This window comes from Pseudophryne corroboree, assembly GCF_028390025.1.
Source record: "Pseudophryne corroboree isolate aPseCor3 chromosome 3 unlocalized genomic scaffold, aPseCor3.hap2 SUPER_3_unloc_70, whole genome shotgun sequence".
Taxonomy (NCBI): Eukaryota; Metazoa; Chordata; class Amphibia; order Anura; family Myobatrachidae; genus Pseudophryne; species Pseudophryne corroboree.
In genome coordinates, this window is record NW_026967564.1 from 345,585 (window position 1) to 370,372 (window position 24,788).

At 46.4% G+C, this 24,788-nt stretch overlaps 1 protein-coding gene across 1 annotated transcript in view; it reads left to right on the forward strand.

Moving 5' to 3' along the window:
- LOC134984662 (oocyte zinc finger protein XlCOF6.1-like) overlaps positions 1-24,788 on the forward strand; it is a 38,852-nt gene that overhangs the window by 11,505 nt on the left and 2,559 nt on the right. The gene's annotated exons all lie outside the window — the stretch shown is intronic.

A 24,788-nucleotide genomic window follows, 5' to 3' on the forward strand; every position in this document is an offset into this window, starting at 1 on the left:
CAGGGAATGCTCTTACAGAGGACAGGACCCCACAAAGCCCTTGGGGAGACAGAGGGAGAGTATGCCAGCACACACCAGAGCGCTATATATATCACAGGGATATCACCTATAAAAGTGTGTTTTCCCCTTATAGCTGCATATAAACTTATACTGCGCCTAATTTGTGCCCCCCTTACTCTTTTTTACCCTTTTCCGTTGCAGGACTGCAGGGGAGAGCCAGGGAGCTTCCTTCCAGCGGAGCTGTGAGGTAAAAATGGCGCCAGTGTGCTGAGGGAGAAGGCCCCGCCCCTTTTTCAGCAGGCTTTCTCCCGCTATTTTAATGTATCTGGCAGGGGTTAATATACACCTATATAGCCCCTTGGGCTATATATGGTGTTAGTTTGCCTGCCAAGGTGTTACTATTGCTGCTCAGGGCGCACCCCCCAGCGCCCTGCACCCATCAGTGACCGCAGTGTGTGGTGTGCATGAGGAGCAATGGCGCACAGCTGCAGTGCTGTGCGCTACCTTGGAGAAGACAGAAGTCTTCAGCCGCCGATTTTCCGGACCTCTTCTTGCTTCTGGCTCTGTAAGGGGGACGACGGCGCGGCTCTGGGAACGGACGACGAGATCGGTGCCTGTGTTCGAACCCTCTGGAGCTAATGGTGTCCAGTAGCCTAAGAAGCCCAAGCTACCACCACTTAGGTAGGTTCGCTTCTTCTCCCCTTAGTCCCTCGCTGCAGTGAGCCTGTTGCCAGCAGGTCTCACTGTAAAATAAAAAACCTAAAGTATACTTTCTATCTAGGAGCTCAGGAGAGCCCCTAGTGTGCATCCAGCTCAGCCGGGCACAGAAATCTAACTGAGGCTTGGAGGAGGGTCATAGGGGGAGGAGCCAGTGCACACCAGGTAGTCCTAAATCTTTCTTAGAGTGCCCAGTCTCCTGCGGAGCCCGTCTATTCCCCATGGTCCTTACGGAGTCCCCAGCATCCACTAGGACGTTAGAGAAATAATAATAATAATAATAATAATAATAGGACCAACAGGCTGTTCCCAATTTATAATAATAATAATGATAATAATAATAAAAGGAAACCACAGGCTGCTTCTCCTGTATAATAATAATAATAATAATAATAATAACAGGACACCACAGGCCGCTCCCTTCTGTATACTAATAATAACAGGACACCACAGCCTGCTGCCCCTGTATAATAATAATAAGTGGACACCAATAGCTACTCCTTTATAATATTAATAATAGGACAACAAAGGCTGCTCCTCCTGTATAATAATAATAATAATAATAATAATAACAACAACAACAACAACAACAACAACAACAGGACACCACAGGATACTCCCCCTATTGAAATAATAATAATGCTTCCTCTGTATAATATTAACAGGACACCACAGGCTGCTCCTACTGTATAATAATAATAATAATAACTGAACACCACAGGCTGCTCCCTCTGTATAACAATAACAGGACACGACAGGCTGCTCCTCCTGTATAATAATAATAATAACAGGACACCACAGGCTGCTCCCTCTGTATAACAATAACAGGACACGACAGGCTGCTCCTCCTGTATAATAATAATAACATCAGGACACCACAGGCTGCTCCCCCTGTAGAGTAGGATGCCACAGGCTGCTCCTCCTGTCTATTATGACAACACATGATGCTACCCCTGTATATTATTGCAACACAGGCTGCTCCCCCTGTATATTATGACAACACAGGCCACTCCCCTTGTATACTATGGCAGCACAAGATGTTACCCCTGTATATTATGACAACACAGGCTGCTCCCCCTGTATATTATAACAACACAGGCCACTCCCCCTGTATACTATGACAACACAGGCCACTCCCTCTGTACACCTTGACAACACAGGCCACTCCTCCTGTATACTATGACAACACAGGATGCTACCCCTGTATATTATGACAGCACAGGATGCTATCCCTGTATATTATGACAACACAGGATGCTCCTCCTGTATATTATGACAACACAGGCCGCTCCCCCTGTACAGCACAATGCCACAGGACACAACACCTGTAATGTCCCGTATATAGAATTACGGTAACGGTGGGATCTGTGCCACCTGTAATACGGTAACGGCGGGGTCTGCGCCACCTGTATTACGGTAACGGCGGGGTCTGCGCCACCTGTATTACGGTAACGGCGGGGTCTGCGCCACTTGTATTACGGTAACGGCGGGCTCTGCGCCACCTGTATTACGGTAATAGGACACTAGAGTGTCAGCCACCTGTACAGGGATAATGCAGCACCAGAGGCTGCTCCAGCTGCACTATAACAAGGCACCAGAGGCTGCTCCCCCTGTAGTACAGAACCTGACACCAGAGCTGCTCAGCCTATAGAATAATAATAATAATATAATTACCTGCTGCCAGACACAGCAATGGCTGCTCTCTGCTCCTGCTGCCTTGTGGGAATGATAGAAGGAAGGCGGAGCTCAGACCAGGGGAAAATGGCCGCCGCTCCTGACGTCACTACACGGCCAGGGAACCTATTGCTGCTGCCAGACTGGTCTACAAGAAAATGGCCGCCGGCCTCCTGCACTGAGGACATGTGTGTTAATATTCATTAGCAGAGAGCTGGGCTGTGGGTGGGTCGAAGGAGGGGAGGGGCCAGTAACCAGTAAGCAGCCTGTGCCAATCATGCCCTACTTCCGGACTGTGCGTTCCAGATTACTTCCGTATTGTGCGTTCCACATACAGGAAGTGAGTTTTCATCGACTGTTGCAGCCTCTCAGTGTCCGTGGAGATCAGGTAATGGCGTCTTACTATACAGGGGGAGCAGCCTGTGGTGTCCTGTTATTATTACTATACAGGGGGGCAGCCTGTGGTGTCCTGATATTATTATTATACAGGGGAACAGCCTATGGTGACCTGTTATTATTACTATACAGGGGGGTAGCCTGTGGTGTCCTAATATTATTATTATACAGCGGGGTAGCCTGTTGTGTCCTGTTATTATTACTATACAGGGGAGCAGCCTGTGGTGTCCTGTTATTATTATTATTATTATTATACAGGGGAAGCAGCCTGTGGTGTCCTGTTGTTGTTATTATTATTATTATACAGGGAGAGCAGCCTGTGGTGTCCTGTTATTATTACTATACAGGGGGGTAACCTGTGGTGTCCTGTTGTTGTTGTTATTATTATTATTATTATACAGGGGAAGCAACCTGTGGTGTCCTGTTGTTATTATTATTATACAGGGGGAGCAGCCTGTGGTGTCCTGATATTATTACTATACAGGGGGAGCAGCCTGTGGTGTCCTGTTGTTATTATTATACAGGGGGAGCAGCCTGTGGTGTCCTGTTATTATTACTATACAGGGGGAGCAGCCTCTGGTGTCCTGTTATTATTATTATTATACAGGGGGAGCGGCCTAAGGTGTCCTGTTGTTGTAGTTGTTATTATTATTATTATACAGTGACATCACATATCTATAGTAATGTAACTCCTCTTTTACCTGGGGGTACAGTGTATATGTGCAATGTGTCTCCACCCAAGCTATCTAGAGCCCAATACTCTAATCGCTTAAGAAATACCCTACCCCTGTAGTGGTCGCCTATAACATTAGTATGTGATGTAAGCAGATAGGACTATGCACATTTACCTATCGTACCTTTCCTTTGTGATTTCAGGCTCTTCCACAGATACGGAGACAGTTCCACCCGTAAGTATACTAGTTTTAATATGTAAGAAGTTATAGGCCACCCTATACAGTTATATCATATAATACTCAAACCATGAACCGTTCTAATAATATACTGCACCTATACATAATAATATACCCCACCTATACATAATAATATACCCCACCTATACATAATAATATACTCCACCTATACATAATAATATACCCCACCTATACATAATAATATACCCCACCTATACATAATAATATACCCAACCTATACATAATAATATACCCCACCTATACATAATAATATACCCCACCTATACATAATAATATACCCCACCTATACATAATAATATACTCCACCTATACATAATAATATACTCCACCTATACATAATAATATACCTCACCTATACATAATAATATACCCTACCTATACATAAGGTAATGCATGTAATACAAAAAATATGATTCCATAAGAAAGTTGTGGGGCTGGGTTAGAAAAACCACCCGGGTTCTCTTACTATAATCGTGCACGGTTGGGGCCCTTTCGTGTCTGTGTATAAGAAGTCCTCTGGGTTGTATGGGTATCCACTTGGAGCAATTGTCCTCATGATTGTTGAGCAATCCCTACTTCACGGCAATGAATAGCATGGTTTCCATGGAAGATCTAATTGTAGCGCTCCTAGACAACCTGAAACAGGAAGGTAGTACGTGTAGCTGTCCACCCTGGAATCCCTGACATCCGTGGTGTACTCGTTACATATAGTGGGGTGATGATCTGTGTTTCATGTCCCAGTATAAGCAGTGCCCCACTGTAGATCCATGGGGGTGTCTCCAGAACATACAGAAGTCCCGGTTATTGGCACCTGTCTCTGATAGGCGAGGGGTGCTAAGTCTCTCTAGTGTATTATTTCCAAGTTTAGGTGACCCTGCGCCCTCTCCGAGCTGCTTTCATCATTATACACCACCGCACTCTTAATGACTGCTACCCTGCTGGTCATTATCTAATGGATATAGAGTCTCTAGAGGTGCTATTTATACTCCTCAGATCCACCGATGCTGCTGGTCCCTGTGCTACTGTGCTAGGTGTGGTACTTTAATAGTTAAAGGGTGATAGGGAAGTATGCAGATTAGCAGGATTTATATGGGGGCATCCTGCACTTACAATGATAGTGTGCCCGGTCTGGACCTCCCCCCGACTCTGCCTCCACCAACAACCGGGCTCTTCCTGTCTTCCTGCGGGTTGGATGGGATGAGGGGCACAGCTCTGCCTCGGGGGGAGGGGGGGGGACTGTCTTCTACTGCTGGACTCCTGGTAGCTGCTGCCCAAACTGCGATCTCCTTCCATGTACTAGCCTGTCCCGCCAGTGCTCCGCTTCCCAGCACTCTCCATGACAACCAGGCACCGGGACGTCCCTGCTCAGCGTCCACCAGGGGAAATTAACACAGCGCTTCTCACCCGCAGCAGGAGACATCCAATTCCTTTCCCCCACAGGGGCTCTCTCACTCGCAGGGAACCGCCTTCCTGTAAACTCCCTCGTCTCAGCCGCCAGCCTTTTTCTCTCCCCTTAGTCAGCCCACCAACAAAACCGCCACTACACGCGCCCAGCCACCCCTCTCAGCACACGGGACCTCTGGAAGCTTCTCCATGATCTCCCCCGCACACTGCGCGCTTACCAGAGTCCCCTCACCTTCAGCAGGCACAGAATAATAACATGCATAAACACTATACATTATTGGATCACTAGAAAGATCCAAGTTATTATCACATATATGGTATACATCAGTTGGCAGCATCTCTATTACCTTATAGAGCTACACATTCATTAATTGATTTGCTCCCTCATAGTGACCCAAGGCCTTCAGATCACTAGAGTAGTACAGTAATAATACAGGGACATGACTGTGGAGGTGAGGGGATCTGGGAGCGTCACAATAACATCACTTATATATATAGTAATAATACAGGGACATGACTGGGGAGGTGAGGGGATCTGGGAGCGTCACAATATCGTCACCTATATCTATAGTAATAATACAGGGACATGACTGGGGAGGTGAGGGGATCTGGGAGCGTCACAGCGACATCACTTATATCTATAGTAATAATACAGGGACATGACTGGGAAGGTGAGGGGATCTGGGAGCGTCACAATAACGTCACTTCTATCTATAGTAATAATGCAGGGACGTAACTGGGGAGGTGAGGGGATCTGGGAGCATCACAGTGACATCACTTATATCTATAGTAATAATACAGGGACATGATTGGGGAGGTGAGGGGATCTGGGAGCGTCACAATAACGTCACTTATATCTATAGTAATAATACAGAGACATGACTGGGGTCTGAGGAGACTTGGGAGTACAGTAACACCAGGATATGTGTCTGGGTGATGACTGGAGAGATGACTGCTGGGAATGGGGCATTATACAGTAACACCAGGGGGCATGTCTGGGTGATGACTGGAGAGGTGACTGCTGGGAATGGGACATAATACAGTAACACCAGGGGATGTGTCTGGGTGATGACTGGAGAGGTGACTGCTGGGAATGGGACATAATACAGTAACACCAGGGGATGTGTCTGGGTGATGACTGTATCACTGTGTGTGTCAGGTTCCTATAAGACAGAGCTGGCCAAACTAGTCCTCGAGATCTACCAACAGTTCACATTTTCCAGACCACCTAGCTGGTGCACAGGTGTAGTCATTACTAATTAAAATGTGCTGAATTCATTCCTAACTGACAATTCTACAGATCTCCAGGAGGCCTGGAAAACATGAACTGTTGGTAGATCTCGAAGACTGGTTTGACCAGCCCTGCTATAAGGTGTCAGGATGTCACTGTCTATGTCTCCATGCAGGAGGAGGAGGAGTATATAGAGGAACACAGGGGTCTGTATGAGGACGTGATGATGGAGAATCACCTGCCCCTCACATCACTGGGTAAGAGGAGACTGTCCTGTATTGTACAGGGAAGAGCAGGTATGGGGGCCCCTATATACACACATCATCTGATAATCACATATATACATTGTACTCAGTCACTGTGTGTCTCCTACAGATGGGCCCAGTAACAGAGATACCCCAGAGAGATGTCCCCGTCCTCTGTATTCCCAGGATTGTACAGAGGAGAATCACAGGATCCCACAGGAGGATCAGGTAGGTGGGCTATGGGTTCTCCCCAATAAACCTAAGTGACTGTCACTATATGATCTGTAGAGGAGCTGTGTGTCTTATACACTGATATTATACTGTTTCACCTCAGTTTAATCAAACAGTATGCAAATGTCATTGTATTTTTTGGGTTATTTAGGTAGAACGTCTTTCTGGTATAAAGGCAGAAGATATAGAGGAAGAAGAAGAAACTTATGTGACTGATATGAAGACAGAAGATATAGAGGGAGAAGAAAAGACGTATGTGACTGATATAAAGGCAGAAGATATAGAGGGAGAAGAAGAGACGTATGTGACTGATATAAAGGCAGAAGATATAGAGGGAGAAGAAGAGACGTATGTGACTGATATAAAGGCAGAAGATCTAGAGGGAGAAGAAGAGACGTATGTGAGGGGTGATCAGCAGTGTAAGGAGGAGGAGATCCCTACAGATATCAGCACAGGTGAGTAATAAACACTTATTACAGAAAAGAGTCACATATTCTCCTTCCTCAGTCACTACAGCAATCTCTTATACTACACCCTCCTCTGTCAGTACAAACTAATGAGGAATATGTATTTTCCCAGTGGGGGAGTCAGGAGCCATCAGCCCCTATTATACTCCTGCTCGCCCCCTCACATCATGTCACTGTGTGTTACCAGCCCAGAGATCTGACCAGTCTCTTCCCCACACTCTCTGGTGTATCTCGTACATCAGGAGCCATCAGCCGCTATTATATTCCTGCTCTCCCCCTCACATCATGTCACTGTGTGGTACCTATGTTTTCACCTGCAGGGTTCACAGTAGTATCCACAGGATATACATTGGGATATGAGGTATTGTCAGCGGATTGGCAGTAATGATCAAAAGGTTTCGGCCTCCCAGAATGCAACAGGCCAGTCTCCTATATCCCGCCTCCTGGCTCAGGGAATTCAGTTTTCTCTATCGTCCTAGTGGATGCTGGGGTTCCTGAAAGGACCATGGGGAATAGCTAGCGGCTCCGCAGGAGACAGGGCACAAAAGTAAAGCTTTTCCAGATCAGGTGGTGTGCACTGGCTCCTCCCCCTATGACCCTCCTCCAGACTCCAGTTAGATTTTTGTGCCCGGCCGAGAAGGGTGCAATCTGGGTGGCTCTCCTAAAGAGCTGCTTAGAAAAAGTTTAGCTTAGGTTTTTTATTTTACAGTGAGTCCTACTGGCAACAGGATCACTGCAACGAGGGACTGAGGGGAGAAGAAGTGAACTCACCTGCGTGCAGGATGGATTGGCTTCTTGGCTACTGGACATCAGCTCCAGAGGGACGATCACAGGTACAGCCTGGATGGTCACCGGAGCCGTGCCGCCGGCCCCCTTGCAGATGCTGAAGTAAGAAGAGGTCCAGAATCGGCGGCTGAAGACTCGTGCAGTCTTCTAAAGGTAGCGCACAGCACTGCAGCTGTGCGCCATTTTCCTCTCAGCACACTTCACACGCAGTCACTGAGGGTGCAGGGCGCTGGGGGGGGGCGCCCTGGGAGGCAAATGTAAACCTATATAAAGGCTAAAAATACCTCACATATAGCCCCCAGAGGCTATATGGAGATATTTAACCCCTGCCTGGATTCACAAAATAGCGGAAGACGAGCCCGCCGAAAAAGGGGCGGGGCCTATCTCCTCAGCACACGGCGCCATTTCCTCTCACAGATAAGGGAGCACTTATTATAAGGCTATCCCTGTCATATATAGCGCTTTTGGTGTGTGCTGGCAGACTCTCCCTCTGTCTCCCCAAAGGGCTAGTGGGTCCTGTCTTCGTTAAAGAGCATTCCCTGTGTGTCTGCTGTGTGTCGGTACGTGTGTGTCGACATGTATGAGGACGATATTGGTGTGGAGGCGGAGCAATTGCCAAATATGGGGATGTCACCTCCTAGGGGGTCGACACCAGAATGGATGCCATTATTTGTGGAATTACGGGATAGCGTCAACTCGCTTAAGCAGTCGGTTGACGACATGAGGCGGCCGGACAATCAATTAGTGCCTGTCCAGGCGCCTCAAACACCGTCAGGGGCTGTAAAACGCCCTTTGCCTCAGTCGGTCGACACAGACCCAGACACAGGCACTGATTCCAGTGGTGACGGTGACGAATCAACCGTATTTTCCAGAAGGGCCACACGTTATATGATTTTGGCAATGAAGGAGGCGTTACACTTAGCTGATACTACAGGTACCACTAAACAGGGTATTATGTGGGGTGTGAAAAAACTACCTATAGTTTTTCCTGAATCAGAAGAATTAAATGACGTGTGTGATGAAGCGTGGGTTGCCCCCGATAAAAAGGTGCTAATTTCAAAGAAGTTATTGGCATTATACCCTTTCCCGCCAGAGGTTAGGGCGCGCTGGGAAACACCTCCTAGGGTGGACAAGGCGCTCACACGCTTATCTAAACAAGTGGCGTTACCCTCTCCTGAGATGGCCGCACTTAAAGATCCAGCAGATAGGAGGATGGAAAATATCCAAAAAAGTATATACACACATGCAGGTGTTATACTACGACCAGCTATAGCGACTGCCTGGATGTGCAGTGCTGGGGTAGTTTGGTCAGAGTCCCTGATCGAAAATATTGATACCCTGGATAGGGACAATATTTTACTGTCGTTAGAACAAATAAAGGATGCATTTCCTTATATGCGTGATGCACAGAGGGATATCTGCACACTGGCATCACGGGTAAGTGCTATGTCCATTTCGGCCAGAAGAAGTTTATGGACGCGACAGTGGACAGGCGATGCGGACTCAAAACGGCATATGGAAGTTTTGCCGTATAAAGGGGAGGAGTTATTTGGAGTCGGTCTATCAGATTTGGTGGCCACGGCTACAGCCGGGAAATCCACCTTTTTACCTCAAGTCACTCCCCAACAGAAAAAGACACAGACTTTTCAACCGCAGCCCTTTCGTTCCTTTAAAAATAAGAGAGCAAAGGGATATTCATATCTGCCACGAGGCAGAGGACGAGGGAAGAGACAGCAACAGGCAGCTCCTTCCCAGGAACAGAAGCCCTCCCCGGCTTCTACAAAAGCCTCAGCATGACGCTGGGGCTTCTCAAGCGGACTCGGGGGCGGTGGGCGGTTGTCTCAAAAATTACAGCGCGCAGTGGGCTCACTCGCAGGTAGATCCCTGGATCCTGCAGATAATATCTCAGGGGTACAGGTTGGAATTAGAGACAGATCCACCCCGCCGTTTCCTGAAGTCTGCTTTACCAACGTCCCCCTCCGAAAGGGAGACGGTTTTGGAAGCCATTCACAAGCTGTACTCTCAGCAGGTGATAGTCAAGGTACCTCTTCTACAACAAGGCAAGGGGTATTACTCCACTCTATTTGTGGTACCGAAGCCGGATGGCTCGGTAAGGCCTATTCTAAATCTGAAGTCCTTGAACCTGTACATAAAGAGGTTCAAGTTCAAGATGGAGTCACTCAGAGCAGTGATAGCGAACCTGGAAGAAGGGGATTTTATGGTATCCTTGGACATCAAGGATGCGTATCTCCACGTTCCGATTTACCCCTCACACCAGGGGTACCTCCGGTTCGTTGTACAAAACTGTCACTATCAGTTTCAGACGCTGCCGTTTGGTTTGTCCACGGCACCTCGGATCTTTACAAAGGTAATGGCCGAGATGATGATTCTTCTTCGAAGAAAAGGCGTATTAATTATCCCATACTTGGACGATCTCCTAATAAGGGCAAAGTCCAGAGAACAGCTAGAGATGGGATTAGCACTATCTCAAGAGGTGCTAAAACAGCACGGATGGATTCTGAATATTCCAAAATCCCAGTTAATGCCGACGACTCGTCTGCTGTTCCTGGGGATGATTCTGGACACGGTTCAGAAAAAGGTTTTTCTACCCGAAGAAAAAGCCAAGGAGTTATCCGACCTGGTCAGGAACCTCTTAAAACCAGGAAAGGTGTCTGTACATCAATGCACAAGAGTCCTGGGAAAAATGGTGGCTTCTTACGAAGCAATTCCATTCGGCAGATTCCACGCAAGGATTTTCCAAAGGGATCTGTTGGACAAATGGTCAGGGTCGCATCTTCAGATGCACCTGCGGATAACCCTGTCGCCAAGGACAAGGGTATCTCTTCTGTGGTGGTTGCAGAGTGCTCATCTATTGGAGGGCCGCAGATTCGGCATACAGGATTGGATCCTGGTGACCACGGACGCCAGCCTCAGAGGCTGGGGAGCAGTCACCCAAGGAAGAAACTTCCAGGGTGTGTGGACGAGCCTGGAAAAGTCTCTTCACATAAACATTCTGGAACTAAGAGCAATTTACAATGCTCTAAGCCAGGCAGAACCTCTGCTTCAAGGAAAACCGGTGTTGATCCAGTCAGACAACATCACGGCAGTCGCCCATGTAAACAGACAGGGCGGTACAAGAAGCAGGAGTGCAATGGCAGAAGCTGCGAGGATTCTTCGCTGGGCGGAGAATCATGTGATAGCACTGTCAGCAGTGTTCATTCCGGGAGTGGACAACTGGGAAGCAGACTTCCTCAGCAGACACGACCTTCACCCGGGAGAGTGGGGACTTCATCCAGAAGTTTTCCACATGCTAGTAAACCATTGGGAAAGACCTATGGTGGACATGATGGCGTCTCGCCTCAACAAAAAACTGGACAGGTATTGCGCCAGGTCAAGAGATCCGCAGGCAATAGCTGTGGACGCGCTGGTAACACCTTGGGTGTACCAGTCGGTGTATGTGTTTCCTCCTCTGCCTCTCATACCAAAGGTATTGAGGATTATACGGTGAAGAGGAGTAAGAACGATACTAGTGGCTCCGGATTGGCCAAGAAGGACTTGGTACCCGGAACTTCAAGAGATGGTCACGGACGATCCGTGGCCTCTACCTCTGAGAAGGGACCTGCTGCAGCAGGGTCCCTGTCTCTTTCAAGACTTACCACGGCTGCGTTTGACGGCATGGCGGTTGAACGCCAGATCCTAAAGGGAAAAGGCATTCCGGAAGAAGTCATTCCTACTTTGATAAAAGCAAGAAAGGAAGTTACCGCGAAGCATTATCACCGCATTTGGCAGAAATATGTGGCGTGGTGCGAGGATCGGAGTGCTCCGACGGAGGAATTTCAACTGGGTCGATTCCTACATTTCCTGCAATCAGGATTGTCTATGGGTCTCAAATTGGGATCTATTAAGGTTCAAATTTCGGCCCTGTCAATATTCTTCCAAAAAGAATTGGCCTCAGTTCCTGAGGTCCAGATTTTTGTTAAAGGAGTACTGCATATACAGCCTCCTGTGGTGCCTCCGGTGGCACCGTGGGATCTAAATGTAGTTTTAGATTTCCTCAAATCCCATTGGTTTGAACCACTGAAAAAGGTGGATTTGAAATATCTCACATGGAAAGTGACCATGCTACTGGCCCTGGCTTCAGCCAGGAGAGTATCTGAACTAGCGGCTTTATCTTATAAAAGCCCTTATCTAATTTTCCATTCGGATAGGGCAGAACTGCGGACGCGTCCGCACTTCCTTCCTAAGGTGGTATCAGCGTTTCACCTGAACCAGCCTATTGTAGTGCCTGCGGCTACAAGCGACTTGGAGGATTCCAAGTTGTTGGACGTTGTCAGAGTTTTAAAAATATACATTTCAAGGACGGCTGGAGTCAGAAAATCTGATTCGCTGTTTATTCTGTATGCACCCAACAAGTTGGGTGCTCCTGCTTCTAAGCAGTCGATTGCTCGTTGGATTTGTAGCACAATTCAACTTGCACATTCTGTGGCAGGCCTGCCACAGCCTAAATCTGTTAAGGCCCATTCCACAAGGAAGGTGGGCTCATCTTGGGCGGCTGCCCGAGGGGTCTCGGCATTACAACTTTGCCGAGCAGCTACGTGGTCGGGGGAAAACACGTTTGTAAAATTCTACAAATTTGATACCCTGGCAAAAGAGGACCTGGAGTTCTCTCATTCGGTGCTGCAGAGTCATCCGCACTCTCCCGCCCGTTTGGGAGCTTTGGTATAATCCCCATGGTCCTTTCAGGAACCCCAGCATCCACTAGGACGATAGAGAAAATAAGAATTTACTTACCGATAATTCTATTTCTCGGAGTCCGTAGTGGATGCTGGGCGCCCATCCCAAGTGTGGATTATCTGCACTACTTGTACATAGTTACAAAAATCGGGTTATTATTGTTGTGAGCCATCTTTTCAGAGGCTCCGCTGTTATCATACTGTTAACTGGGTTTAGATCACAAGTTGTACGGTGTGATTGGTGTGGCTGGTATGAGTCTTACCCGGGATTCAAAATCCTCCCTTATTGTGTACGCTCGTCCGGGCACAGTATCTAACTGGAGTCTGGAGGAGGGTCATAGGGGGAGGAGCCAGTGCACACCACCTGATCTGGAAAAGCTTTACTTTTGTGCCCTGTCTCCTGCGGAGCCGCTAGCTATTCCCCATGGTCCTTTCAGGAACCCCAGCATCCACTACGGACTCCGAGAAATAGAATTATCGGTAAGTAAATTCTTATTTTTTTGTTGGTGCGGCAGGAGCTGGACCACGATCTTTGGACTGCTGATTTTGGAATCCCTAAGCTCGTTATTAAATTTATTTTTGTAGTCTTAACTTTTTTGAGCGAGTTTTCTAAAAAGCGTCTTACATGCCACCTTAGAATGAGTCGCTCCAACAACTTCCCGCCCGGTCACGACAACGCTTACCCACGTGTTCAGTGCTGTTTCAGCGGGCACCTGTGTGGGATGTACTAGCAAGTCCAGCTGACGTTACCAGGCTGCGGCCGGAGAATGGGAAGAAGGTCAGGCGTCAGTTCTGCTTAGTGGGGGAGATGCGAGACACAGCCGCACTGTTCTCGGGGTGGGGACTACTGAACAGTCGCTGATGCGGCTGCCACCTCGGGTGCACCAGCACTAGGCCCCAGGGATTGTAGGCTCCGGGGATTAGTGTGAGGCCGTGTTCCCTGGGGTTGATGTCAGCAGTGTGGAGTAAGACGCTCCCCATGTCACCCCTCCCCCCGCTTCATGACCAGTTTCCTCTGAGTTTCCCATCATGAACTGATTTCCCGCTTCTGTCTGAGACGCTGTGTATCTAAAAGGACCCGGTCGCAGTATAGGCGGCTGTGTGACTGGTGCATCTGTGTTCAGTGTTGTGTTCACTGGGCATTGGTGTACACTATTTGCGTCTGGATCCCCTCAGCGTTCACTAAAGTACTGATCCATCCTGGAAGCGGGGGTGAAATCTCCCTGTATCCCACTCTCCTGAGCCAGGTGATACAGCACTAAGTCTCTACCTACCATTGGGTACGAGGAGTTAGATAAGTGCCTGATGCATATGAGTCTGTAAACTATTACTGCTGTTTCATTCACTGTGCGACTGAATACGTTAAATATCCTATACAAGGAAATGCAGTAATATGTTTCTCCTACATACTTGAAATGTATCTGTAGTTGATTATGTGATCATATTGCTTATAATACTAATTAATAACCTGTGACTGATTGCTAGTGTGATTGCTGACTTTACTATTTCTGTCAGTTTTTGGGTATATTTCAATCCTCAATGCTAGTGCAAAGCAGGGAAGTATCAGATTGTATGTTACTTTATAGCTTGTTAAAGTGATTTCAGTCACAAATTGTGTAGTTAACACCGTACAGGTGTGTGATTTGTTTACCATTGTGATCGGACGGTGCTTACGAAAGCCCTCACCGCCTTGCGTCCCGGCCGGGTGTGGTATTGAAAGTCGACAGTAACTAGGTCAACAATGTCTAGGTCGACCACTATTGGTCGACAGTAACTAGGTCGACAGGGTCAAAAGGTCGACAGGGTCAAAAGGTCGACATGTTCTAGGTCGACAGGTCAAAAGGTCGACATGAATTTTTAATGTTATTTTGGTGTCATTTTCTTCGTAGAGTGACCGGGAACCCCAATTAGTGCACCGCGTCCCCTCGCATGGCTCGCTTCGCTCGCCATGCTTCGGGCATGGTGCCTTCGCTCCGCTACCACTTCGCTCGGCACAGATTACCGTTCCAATCGTAGTCCACGTGGATCGTTAAGTATGAAAAGGTTCAAAAAAAGAAAAAAATTGTGAAAAACTCATGTCGACCTTTTGACATGTCGACCTAGAACATGTCGACCTTTGACCCTGTCGACCTTTTGACCCTGTCGACCTAGTTACTGTCGACCAATAGTTATCGACCTAGACATTGTCGACCTAGTTACTGTCGACTTTCAGTCCGGATCCCGTCCCGGCCCCAGTCACAGAATGGAGTTTAGGTCACACGGGACCTGGCCAAATAGGGGATTCCCGCTTACCATCAGTAACCGCCTGTTACTGATTCCACCCACTACGCAGTGGGCGGATTCTATGCAGCCACCACCAGACTCCTATTTAGTGGGGTCTGGAACCACTGCTCTGCTCTGTATGCGTCAACACGCTGTCTTACCACCCCTGTGTGGTATTGACGAATCTCCAATAGTTGCTTGACCAAGCACAGCACGGTAGCAGGTGGAAGGCGGAGCTTGGAGATGCTGGGTGTACCCTGGACAGCCGAAAAACGGACCTAAGTTTCGCTTAGCCCTGCAAGTCACAAGATGAAGCAGTCGTCTTGAGGCAGAAGATGTTTTATTTACCCAGTCTTAAAAAAGACTGTTCCCTATTTGCTACCGGCAACTGCAATACAGCAAGTTGTTTACAGCAGAGTGAAAATGGTCTAATCCACCTCTGAAGCTCATAGGCCTCATCTTTTTATCTCAAACCAACATACAGTTCAACAGGGGGTAGTCCCACCCTGAGTCTTTTTAACCAATTGTTTTAGCTTTCACCAAAGCCTCCTGAATAATCCAAGGCAGGCACAGGCTCAAGTTGAACCCCTGTGGGCTTCTTTTGCACAGACATTATACAATATAGCTGAGTGGATAATGCCAGCTCCTATACTAGGGATAGGTTACCCTGTTAACCCTTACAAGAAAAACAGGCTGAAAGGCCTGTGGAAAATAAATCACACAGACATGAAACAACATCCTCACAGTGTACACATGTTTCAGAAGGAGACACTTGGGAGGATGAGGATTCCTCACATTCTGGGTCTGCATACAGAGACGAGGATGAAGGTCCCATCTCAGTGGTTATACCTGAGCTAATTAGTTCTATGAAAGCCATTCTATCCTTATAGGAGGCAGCAGAGCCTTTGTTAAAATCCAATACTCCTGTGTTTAAACATCCCAAAACAGTCAGAACTGAATTTCTGGGGTCAGAACAGCTGACGGAGATTATGCAAGAGGCTTGGGTAACACCCAATAAGAAGTTTAGAATTCCAAAGAAATGGAATTCCCATTATCCTCTTCCAGCTGGGGACTGTTTAAAAAGGGAGGTGGCTCCCAAAATAGATACGCACGTCATTCGATTAGTGTGAAAATATACATTACTTCTGCCTTCAACATCATTATATGATGTTACGGATAGAAAAATAGATGTTTTTTTAAAAACCATTTTCTCCTTGTCTGGGGCAATTGTGAGACCAGCCATGGCTTCAGCCTGGATGGCAAAAGCAACGGCCGCTGGGCTGATGCATTGGCATCTAGAGAGCAAAAATCCCATTTTGCACATATTAAACAGGCGGCTATGTTTATGGAAGAAGCAGCCTTGGACATGGGTACTATTGCCTCTTAAGCATAAGCCTCAGCAGTAGCCGCTCGCATGTCGGTTTGGCTACGTACATGGAAGTCTGACTCAGAGTCCAAGGAGTTTCTAGAGTCTTTGCCCTTTACTGGAGATATTCTTTTTGGTAAAGAATTACAGTATATTGGAGTCAGAAGCAGACTCTAAGAAAGCGAAGTTTCCTTCTACTTACAAGTCTAAACCTAATTTTTCAGCTTTTCGGTTCTTTCGGACCCAAGGAAAAGCGAAAGGAAAAGTTTACGGCAAACAGTCCCAATCAGACAAGTCTGGAAAGACTAAAAAGCACTGGGCTTACCAGAAGGTCTGCTTCCAAACCAGAAGATAAGCCATCAGGCTGATGGTGCGGGCCTGCACCTGGAGGACCCCAGGGTGGGAGGCCGACTTCTTCATTTTGCACAGATCTAGCAGCAGTCCACCACAGATGCCTGGGAGCAAGAAGCATTATCTCACATTTATGCGTTTGCCTTCAAGAAGCACCCTCCACAAAGGTTTTTTTGTACCAGCCCGTCTTCAGTAGAAACAAAGGCCAGGGTCTTACAAGAGGCAGTTCAGAGGTTGCTTCAGTCAGGAGTGATAATTCCAGTTCCTCCTGTGCAACAAGGACAAGGTTTCTATTCCAACCTGTTTCTAGTCCAGAAGCCAAATGGGTTGTTCCGGCCCATACTCAATCTCAAGGTGCTGAACAAGTACATTTGGGTGCCTCCATTTCATATGGAGACTTTACGTTCCATTATTTTGGCCAAGGAGCTGGAGGCTTTTATGGTATCCTTGGATATTCCGGATGCTTACCTGCATGTTCCTATAGCACTGTCCCATCAGTGCTATCTCAGGTTTACCATCCTCCAGCAACACTTTCAGTTTCAGGCCCTACCATGTGGAATGGCCACAGCTCCAAAAGTGTTCACCAAAAATATGGTGGTAATGGTGGCTTATCTCTGTTGACAGGGGATAAGGATTTTTCCGTCCCTAGATTATTTATTAATTCTTGCACAATCTCAGGAATTGCTTCAGTGTCATCTGCAACAGAAAATAGCTTGTTTACAGAGACACGGTTGGCTCAAAAATTGGGAAAAGTCGTCCCTGGGTCCATCACAACGGATGATGCACTTAGGGGGCTGTATTGGATTCCAGTCTTCAGAGTGTTTTTACCTCTGAACAAAATATCCACAATACAGTTGAGGATTCAGGATTTGCTACAAATTCAAAGGGTATCAATTTATGCAGCTATGTATGTGATGGGATCAATGGTGTCGACATTCAACATGGTGGAGTATGCTCAATTCCATTCAAGTCCTCTTCAATGTCTGATCCTTTCCAAATGGAATGGGTTACATCAGACAATAAAAACTCAAACTATGGTCCTTCCTCTGGAAGTATGGAGGTCATTAGCCTGGTGTCCCAACTGACCAAAGGGAGACCCTATTGGATCTCAGATTGGGAGGTGCTGATTACGGATGCAAGTTTTCAGGGCTGGGGAGCAGTGTCAGAAAAAGGTAGCTTCCAGGGGCTGTGGATCAAGGAAGAAAGTTGCCTGCCGATAAATTTATTGGAACTTTGGGTCATATATATGGCACTCACTCAGGCAAAGGACTTTCTTCAGGGGAAACCGGTTCAAATTTGTTCTGACAATGCAACGGCAGTAGCGTGCCTCAATCATCAAGGAGGAACGCGCAGTCAAAAGGCAATGAAGGAGGTAAGACGCACATTAAGATGGGCAGAACTTCATCATCCAGCATTGTCCGCAGTATTTGTTCCGGGGCTCCTAAACTGGCCATTCATGCAAGCGGATGGGTTTTACACCCAGAGGTCTTCCAGAGTCTGGGAGACAAGTGGGGGCTGCCGGAGATAGACCTCAAGGCCTCTCAGCAGAATTTCGAAGTACCCGCATATGGGTCAAGAACAAAGGATACCAAAGCGATCTTCGTGGATGTTCGGTCAGTGAGATGGGACTTTCAGCTAGCCTATGTGTTTCCACCAATCGCCCTGTTACCCATGGTGATTCGGAAGGTCAAACAAGGAAAGGGCACTGGGATTCTAATAGCTCCAGCATGGCCCAGAAGGCGCTGGTACACAGATCTACAGAGACTATCAGTGGACACTCCGTGGCTACTGCATCAACGTCCAGATCTACTGTTGCAGGGTCCTTATTGTCACAGGCATTGGGATTGGCTGTCTTTGGTGGTGTGGCTCTTAAGACGTCCATCCTTAAATCTAGAGGATTTTCTCAATAGCTATTTCAAACAATGCTTAGAACAAGGAAACTATCTTCTGCTTGTATTTATTACTGTGTGTGGCAAGAATATATCCAACTCTCTTTGTGCTCTATGGATTCCACAAGAGGGTATTGTCTGCGGACAAGCAACAACAAGTTACTCTCGTGCTGATCTCCCTATTCCGGCTAATGTCTCATTCTACCTATATAGTAGTGGTGCCTCAGCTGAACTGATATATAAGGCAGCCACATGGTCTTCCATCAACATATTCATTAGGCATTATGCCTTTGATACCTTTGCCTCTCAGGATGCTACATTTGGGGCGAAGGATTCTCCTGTCCAATCAGGAGCGTCCCCTCCACTAAATTTGCTTTGGGACATCCCAATGTATATCCTGTGGATACTACTGTGGACCCTGCAGGAGAAATATGTAACTATGGTAGACTTACCGTCGTTAACTCTATTTCTCCTAAGTCCACATGGATTCCACCCTGACGCACCTGATTTGCTGATTCTTACACCTACTAACCTTTTCCTTCTTGTACGGAAGGGTGTGCATGTGTGTTCTTCTCGCCTGATTAGGGCTCTCAATGATGCTCCTGCCTTGAGCTTTGGAAAAGAACTGAATTGCCTGAACCAGGAGGTGGGGATATAGAAGACTGGCCCATTGCATTCTCGGAGGTCGAAAGCTTTTGATCGTTGGTGCCAATCCTCTGGTGCTACCTCATATCCCAATGTATATCCTGTGGATACTGTGGACTTAAGAGTAATAGAGTTATTGATGGTATGTCTACTATAACTACATATATTACATGCTATATTATGTACGCTATGAATGTGTATTATTTGTGGCATAGTGCGGCTGCTTGCTGGGGCGCAGGCTCGGGGCTCCTCATGCCTCGTAATGCTTAGGAAATATCTGGCGCAGCCCCTGTCATGTATCCACATGCTCCTGTAGCAGCCGGCCTCAGGGAATTGGCTAATGAACGGCTCCTGTTACTGAGTTGGCAGCATCTGAGTCTTGCTACCGTCACCTTAGGTATATAATACATTTATTGAGCTTGTGTATGGGAACCAGCATTGAGGATCCTGCACATTCCCTGCTGATTACCTGTCCCCTGGCACTAGAATGACGGCCTTCTCTGGCTTCTGATCCATGGCCTTAAGGGCACACCAGTGGTTCCTATCGGAAGTATCTTCAGGAGCGTTCACGTCTAAGTAGGCGGACAGTGTCTTTTGCAAAATTCTAGTGCCTTCCGCATCCATTACTATATAATCCTACAATCTCCAAGGTGCTAAAGGAGGAGTAGCGGGGAAAAGGCGACCAGGACCCTATCAGAGGGATGTGATCAGACCATGAAATTACTGTCGGTAGAAAAATTCAAGTCACCAGGTTCTGGGATACAATGTGATAAATATGGAGACTGACACAGGACATATTATAAAGGATAAGCATTTATTTCTCTAAGTTACAACAAATGAGAACCTGCAAATAACAAGTTATACTCAGTTACAGTAATAGGAAGAACAAATTAGAATACTCTGCTCTTATCTCAGATGTTTCATGATCTGTCCCAGATGATGGTCATCGATTATGTAGTTTAAACAGTATAGTTCAGTCGCCCTCAGGGTCCCTCTTGAATAACTCTGAATTTATTAAACTGTGGTGGGTTTAGGAAGTCTATATCCGCTGCAGACAGAACTAGCTTCAATCAGAACTGACCTGCTATGTGTAAGTCTCTAGACTTTATACCCTGCAAGGATACACTAACATTGTCTCACCAGATATTACACTCAGGGACTGTGATGCTGGGTGCAGTAGTCATTCAGTATAACATCATTTATCTTATCCTGGACAACTGTCCCCTTTCACCTACTTATGTATACAATACCCCAAACATCTTACTAGACAGTTTCCATCTGAGATACTGATAATAGGAAGATATATCTATTATAATCAGCCAGCCTAAAAGCTGTGTATATTCTTCCCACTCACTATGTCCTTCACACTAGGTCAAAGGTGAGAGATCTATATTTCTAACTGGTGTCTAAAGCACTAATCCTAATAAAATGTACATATATAGAGCAATGAGGTCATACATATACAAAATGGAGTTACACATGGACAAAATGGCATCTAAAAAGTAGTTACAAATATCACCCCATACAGAAATATATCAATGTGAGGAATCAATTGTAACGACCTAGAAGAAGGTCTATTCTCTAATATGACCTGTGTACAGCAGAGTAATAACTATAATCACGCACACCTGGATGTCTAATTCTCCAAGTGTTATAGAGGTCAAATTCAGCTAATAAAGGGAGCATGAGGAAGCTGCGTAACGGGCGGCATTACTGGTCTGTTCATCAGTAGTGGAGGATCTATCAAGATGAGGGTCTGGAGCAAGAGTAACATCTCCCATAAGGAGAAGTGCAATTAGTTGTAGCTTTTGAAAAAAAAAAAAAATAATAAATTGGGGCTGTCTGGCATGAGGGGCATAGAGAGAAGTGAGGGTGACATATTTATAATGAATTTTCCCAACTAGAATCCAAAATCTACCACTGCATTCCACCCACTTGCTTTCCAGGTGAAAGGGGCAGGATCTATGGGAAAGGATGGCTACACCACAGGAGATAGAGCATGCTGGGTAGTTATTGGTAAACTGAGGGGGAGAGTGCAATGGAACATGTGATTCCTGAGTGGCTACCACCGCCGCCTTCTGGTCAGTGAAATATTTTATTGCAAGACGTCTCTTACGGGGAGAAATAAGACCTTTTACATTAAGACTTAAAAACGTCACCGTGATAGAGATCAGATCATGGTATGAAATATCTAGGATCATCTGTGTAAAGTCCAGTAGAGTCTGTAGGGCGTGTGCATACTTCAAACTATCAAATCATAGAAAAAATAAAATAGGGAACAAAAATGAGACACAAACAGAAATAGCGTCCATAAAGGAGCTAGAGATTCTGTCACTAGGGAACCGTGACAGAAAGGTAGAAAAAGGTGGCAGTCGGGCCTAAAAGGGAAACCCATTGACTACCCCAAGTTGCCATACGAGAGTGCAAAATCTAGTCATCGTAGTAACAATTGTAGAAAGAAATCTCAAATGTAGCATAACATAGTACTATTCTTAATCTCAATGTAACCAGAGGAGGTAAAGGCTAAGAACCTGGTCTTTTATACTATTTAGGTACTACCAACACAGTTATAAGGGCAACAGGATGTTAGATGCCTGAACACCCAATCATTCTAGAAAGGTATAGCGAAACGTAAGAGTGGAAAGAATATCAGACTATATTATACTATATTATATTATTGCTACTATATAGTATTTAAAGAGCACAGGACATAAAGAGAAATAGACACGTTTTAAACCCATAACGAGAACAAATAAATCTGGCCCAAAAATAGATCCATGCCCACTTAGTCCCAGATGCCACATGTTACAGTAGGAAACAAACTCTGAGTGTCTGCAACAGTCTTACTGCTTTAGCATATTACTTCAAGATGGAAGACCACTCCTGCGGGATTGCTTTAGGTATCGTGTCATGTGGGATTTTTTATGTTGATAGTCCTTCATTTTCAGAATAGCAGGGCCATCCTCAGGTGAAGGTATCACTGTGAAGGCGCCGTTTTGCATTACAATAACCTTAGTAGGAAAGCCCCATTTGTATTGCACATTTCCTTGGGTGGAATAGATGCCTTTTGGCCAGCGTCACAGGAGAAATATCTGCAGATTATCCAGGCACTCAGCTGTGGATGAGGAAGGCAAAGCAGCCCGTAGAATGCGTTCTTTAATATGAAAAAAGTGGACCCTGAGCCGAGTGTCCCTCGGTGCTTGGATAGGGGCCTGTTTGGACTTTGGTAGTCTATGGATCCTGTCAATAAGAAGGTCCACTGCAGAAGCCTTCGGTGGAAGTTTCTGAAAAGAGGACCGTGACATAATCATAAAGCTCAGCATTTGTAACAGAGGGGCAGATGTATTAAGCCAGGTGAAGTGATAAAGTGGAAGGTGATAATGCACCAGCCAATCAGCTCCCAACTGTCATTTTTCAAACCCAGCCTGTAACATGTAAGTTAGGAGCTGATTGGCTGGTGCGTTATCACCTTCCACTTTATCACTTCACCAGGCTTAATACATCTGCCCCAGAATCCAGAACGCCCATTATTCTGATATTATTTCTCCGAGACCTGTCTTCTAAATCAATGACTTTATCACGAATAGAGACCGTGTCTTCCTGAAGGGTGTCATGTGCTGAAATCAGATCTTTGTGAGACGCAACAATCTCTTTCATCTTAGTCTGTACGAGTGCCAATCTCACTGATACTGGACCTCAAAGCTTGAATATTAGAGTTAAGTTCTGAGGTTATTTCAGTCCTTAAATGCAGATAACAGAATGTATAGAGCGTAGAGTAACAGGACCATCTAGAGCAGGCATTCCCAACCACGGTCCTCAAGGCACACTTACAGTGCAGGTTTTTGTGATATCCAGGCTTCTGCACAGGTACTTAATTAGTAGCTCAGTTATCATCTGTGCTGCAGCCCGGATATCTCTAAAACCTGCACTGTTGTTGTGCCTTGAGGACTGTGGTTGGGAATGCCTGATCTAGAGTGTCTTAAGACGTCTTCTGCCATTACAGCTGGGCTGTGCGTCTGACAAGAAGAAGCAGATGATGTAGCGGTCTCAGAAGGACCACCTGAATTTGAGGTACCAAAGGGATGGACAGGTGTGGCCAATTTGGTACATTTTAACCTTTTTTGGAGGCATGGTAAGCCGGCTACAAAGAGACTGACCTCTCAGAGATACTAAAATACAAACGATCTATAAATAAAAGGAGCAGTAGTACGCTGTCAGGAGGTTACACCAAGATGACTCCGTTCAAAATTACATTCTTAGTCGGGGTGATGGGGGTATCGAGGCCAAAATTTCAAGTAAACATGATGTAATGCAACTCAAATAACACAGTAATGAACGAGAAATTCCACTAGAGGTCAGTGTGATCACAGACGGGAAGCGCTCAGCACAGAGAGACACAAATGGCAAAATATATTCAGTGGATGAATCCACAAAATAATATACTGTGAGGTTGTAATCAGAGTGTAATGAGCTGTACTCAGTCGATACTTGATACTGGGCTCTGCTTGTAGACTGAGAGGAAGTAGATTATAGTGGTACCATATAAATAGAAGGTAGTTTCACCTCCAGACAAATGCCTCAGTTTAGTGTAGTGACCCCGTTCCAGCAGCCAGGACACTTATTTAGCAGCTTATATCAATTATAAACCTTATGAGATGGCCGGGCACCAGGATCCAAAATGGCAGCCACCTTCCTTCCCAATATCACCACCGGGCTCTGGTGACTGTGGGCAGCCTGTTCTGTCCCCAGCAGTAGTGGAATCTGCGCACCCATGTGAGTGGGAGAGCAAGTGATCCCGACTGAGCCAAAAGCGCCTCCTAGTCAGGTGGCCGGAGCGTACAGGAAAGCCTGGGCGCACTTAGCCCCAGAATACAGCCCATGGCTTCAGCAGTGTCACTGGGGTAAGCGACTTTAGGGCAGGAGGAGTGGGGGACGTAATAGATTGGGTTTTGGTCCCAGTGGCGGCTGAGAGCTATCAGGTAGGGTAGATAAGAAGCCACTTAGTGAGGAGAGGTCCAGAAAGCACATCTGAATGGACTCAGGCCTCGGCCCTCTTATTTATTATTTTTTATACTAACAGGGGTGACAGGTGTGGTACATCCCTGCAAAGGCAGATCCAATCTCTTTCTCATCAGACTCTGCTGTCTTCCCTGCACTCTCACTCAGATGTTCACTGCTGCCAGTAGCACATGTATGAGAAGCAGAAGTATGGCGGCAGCTGTATAGATTCTGATATGTAATTCTCTGTATCATACTAACCGTACACACACCATCCTTATGACTATTGAGAGAATAGAGGTAATACACTGATGATGGGGGTGTAAGAGTGCATTATAACCTAGCAGATGATGATTGCAGTGTATTATATGGTGTATTGCATGTAAAGTACCTTGTTCCACCTACTCTGCTGTAGCAATATACCTTATATAAGGGTGAGTAACACATGTACAGGCTTACCA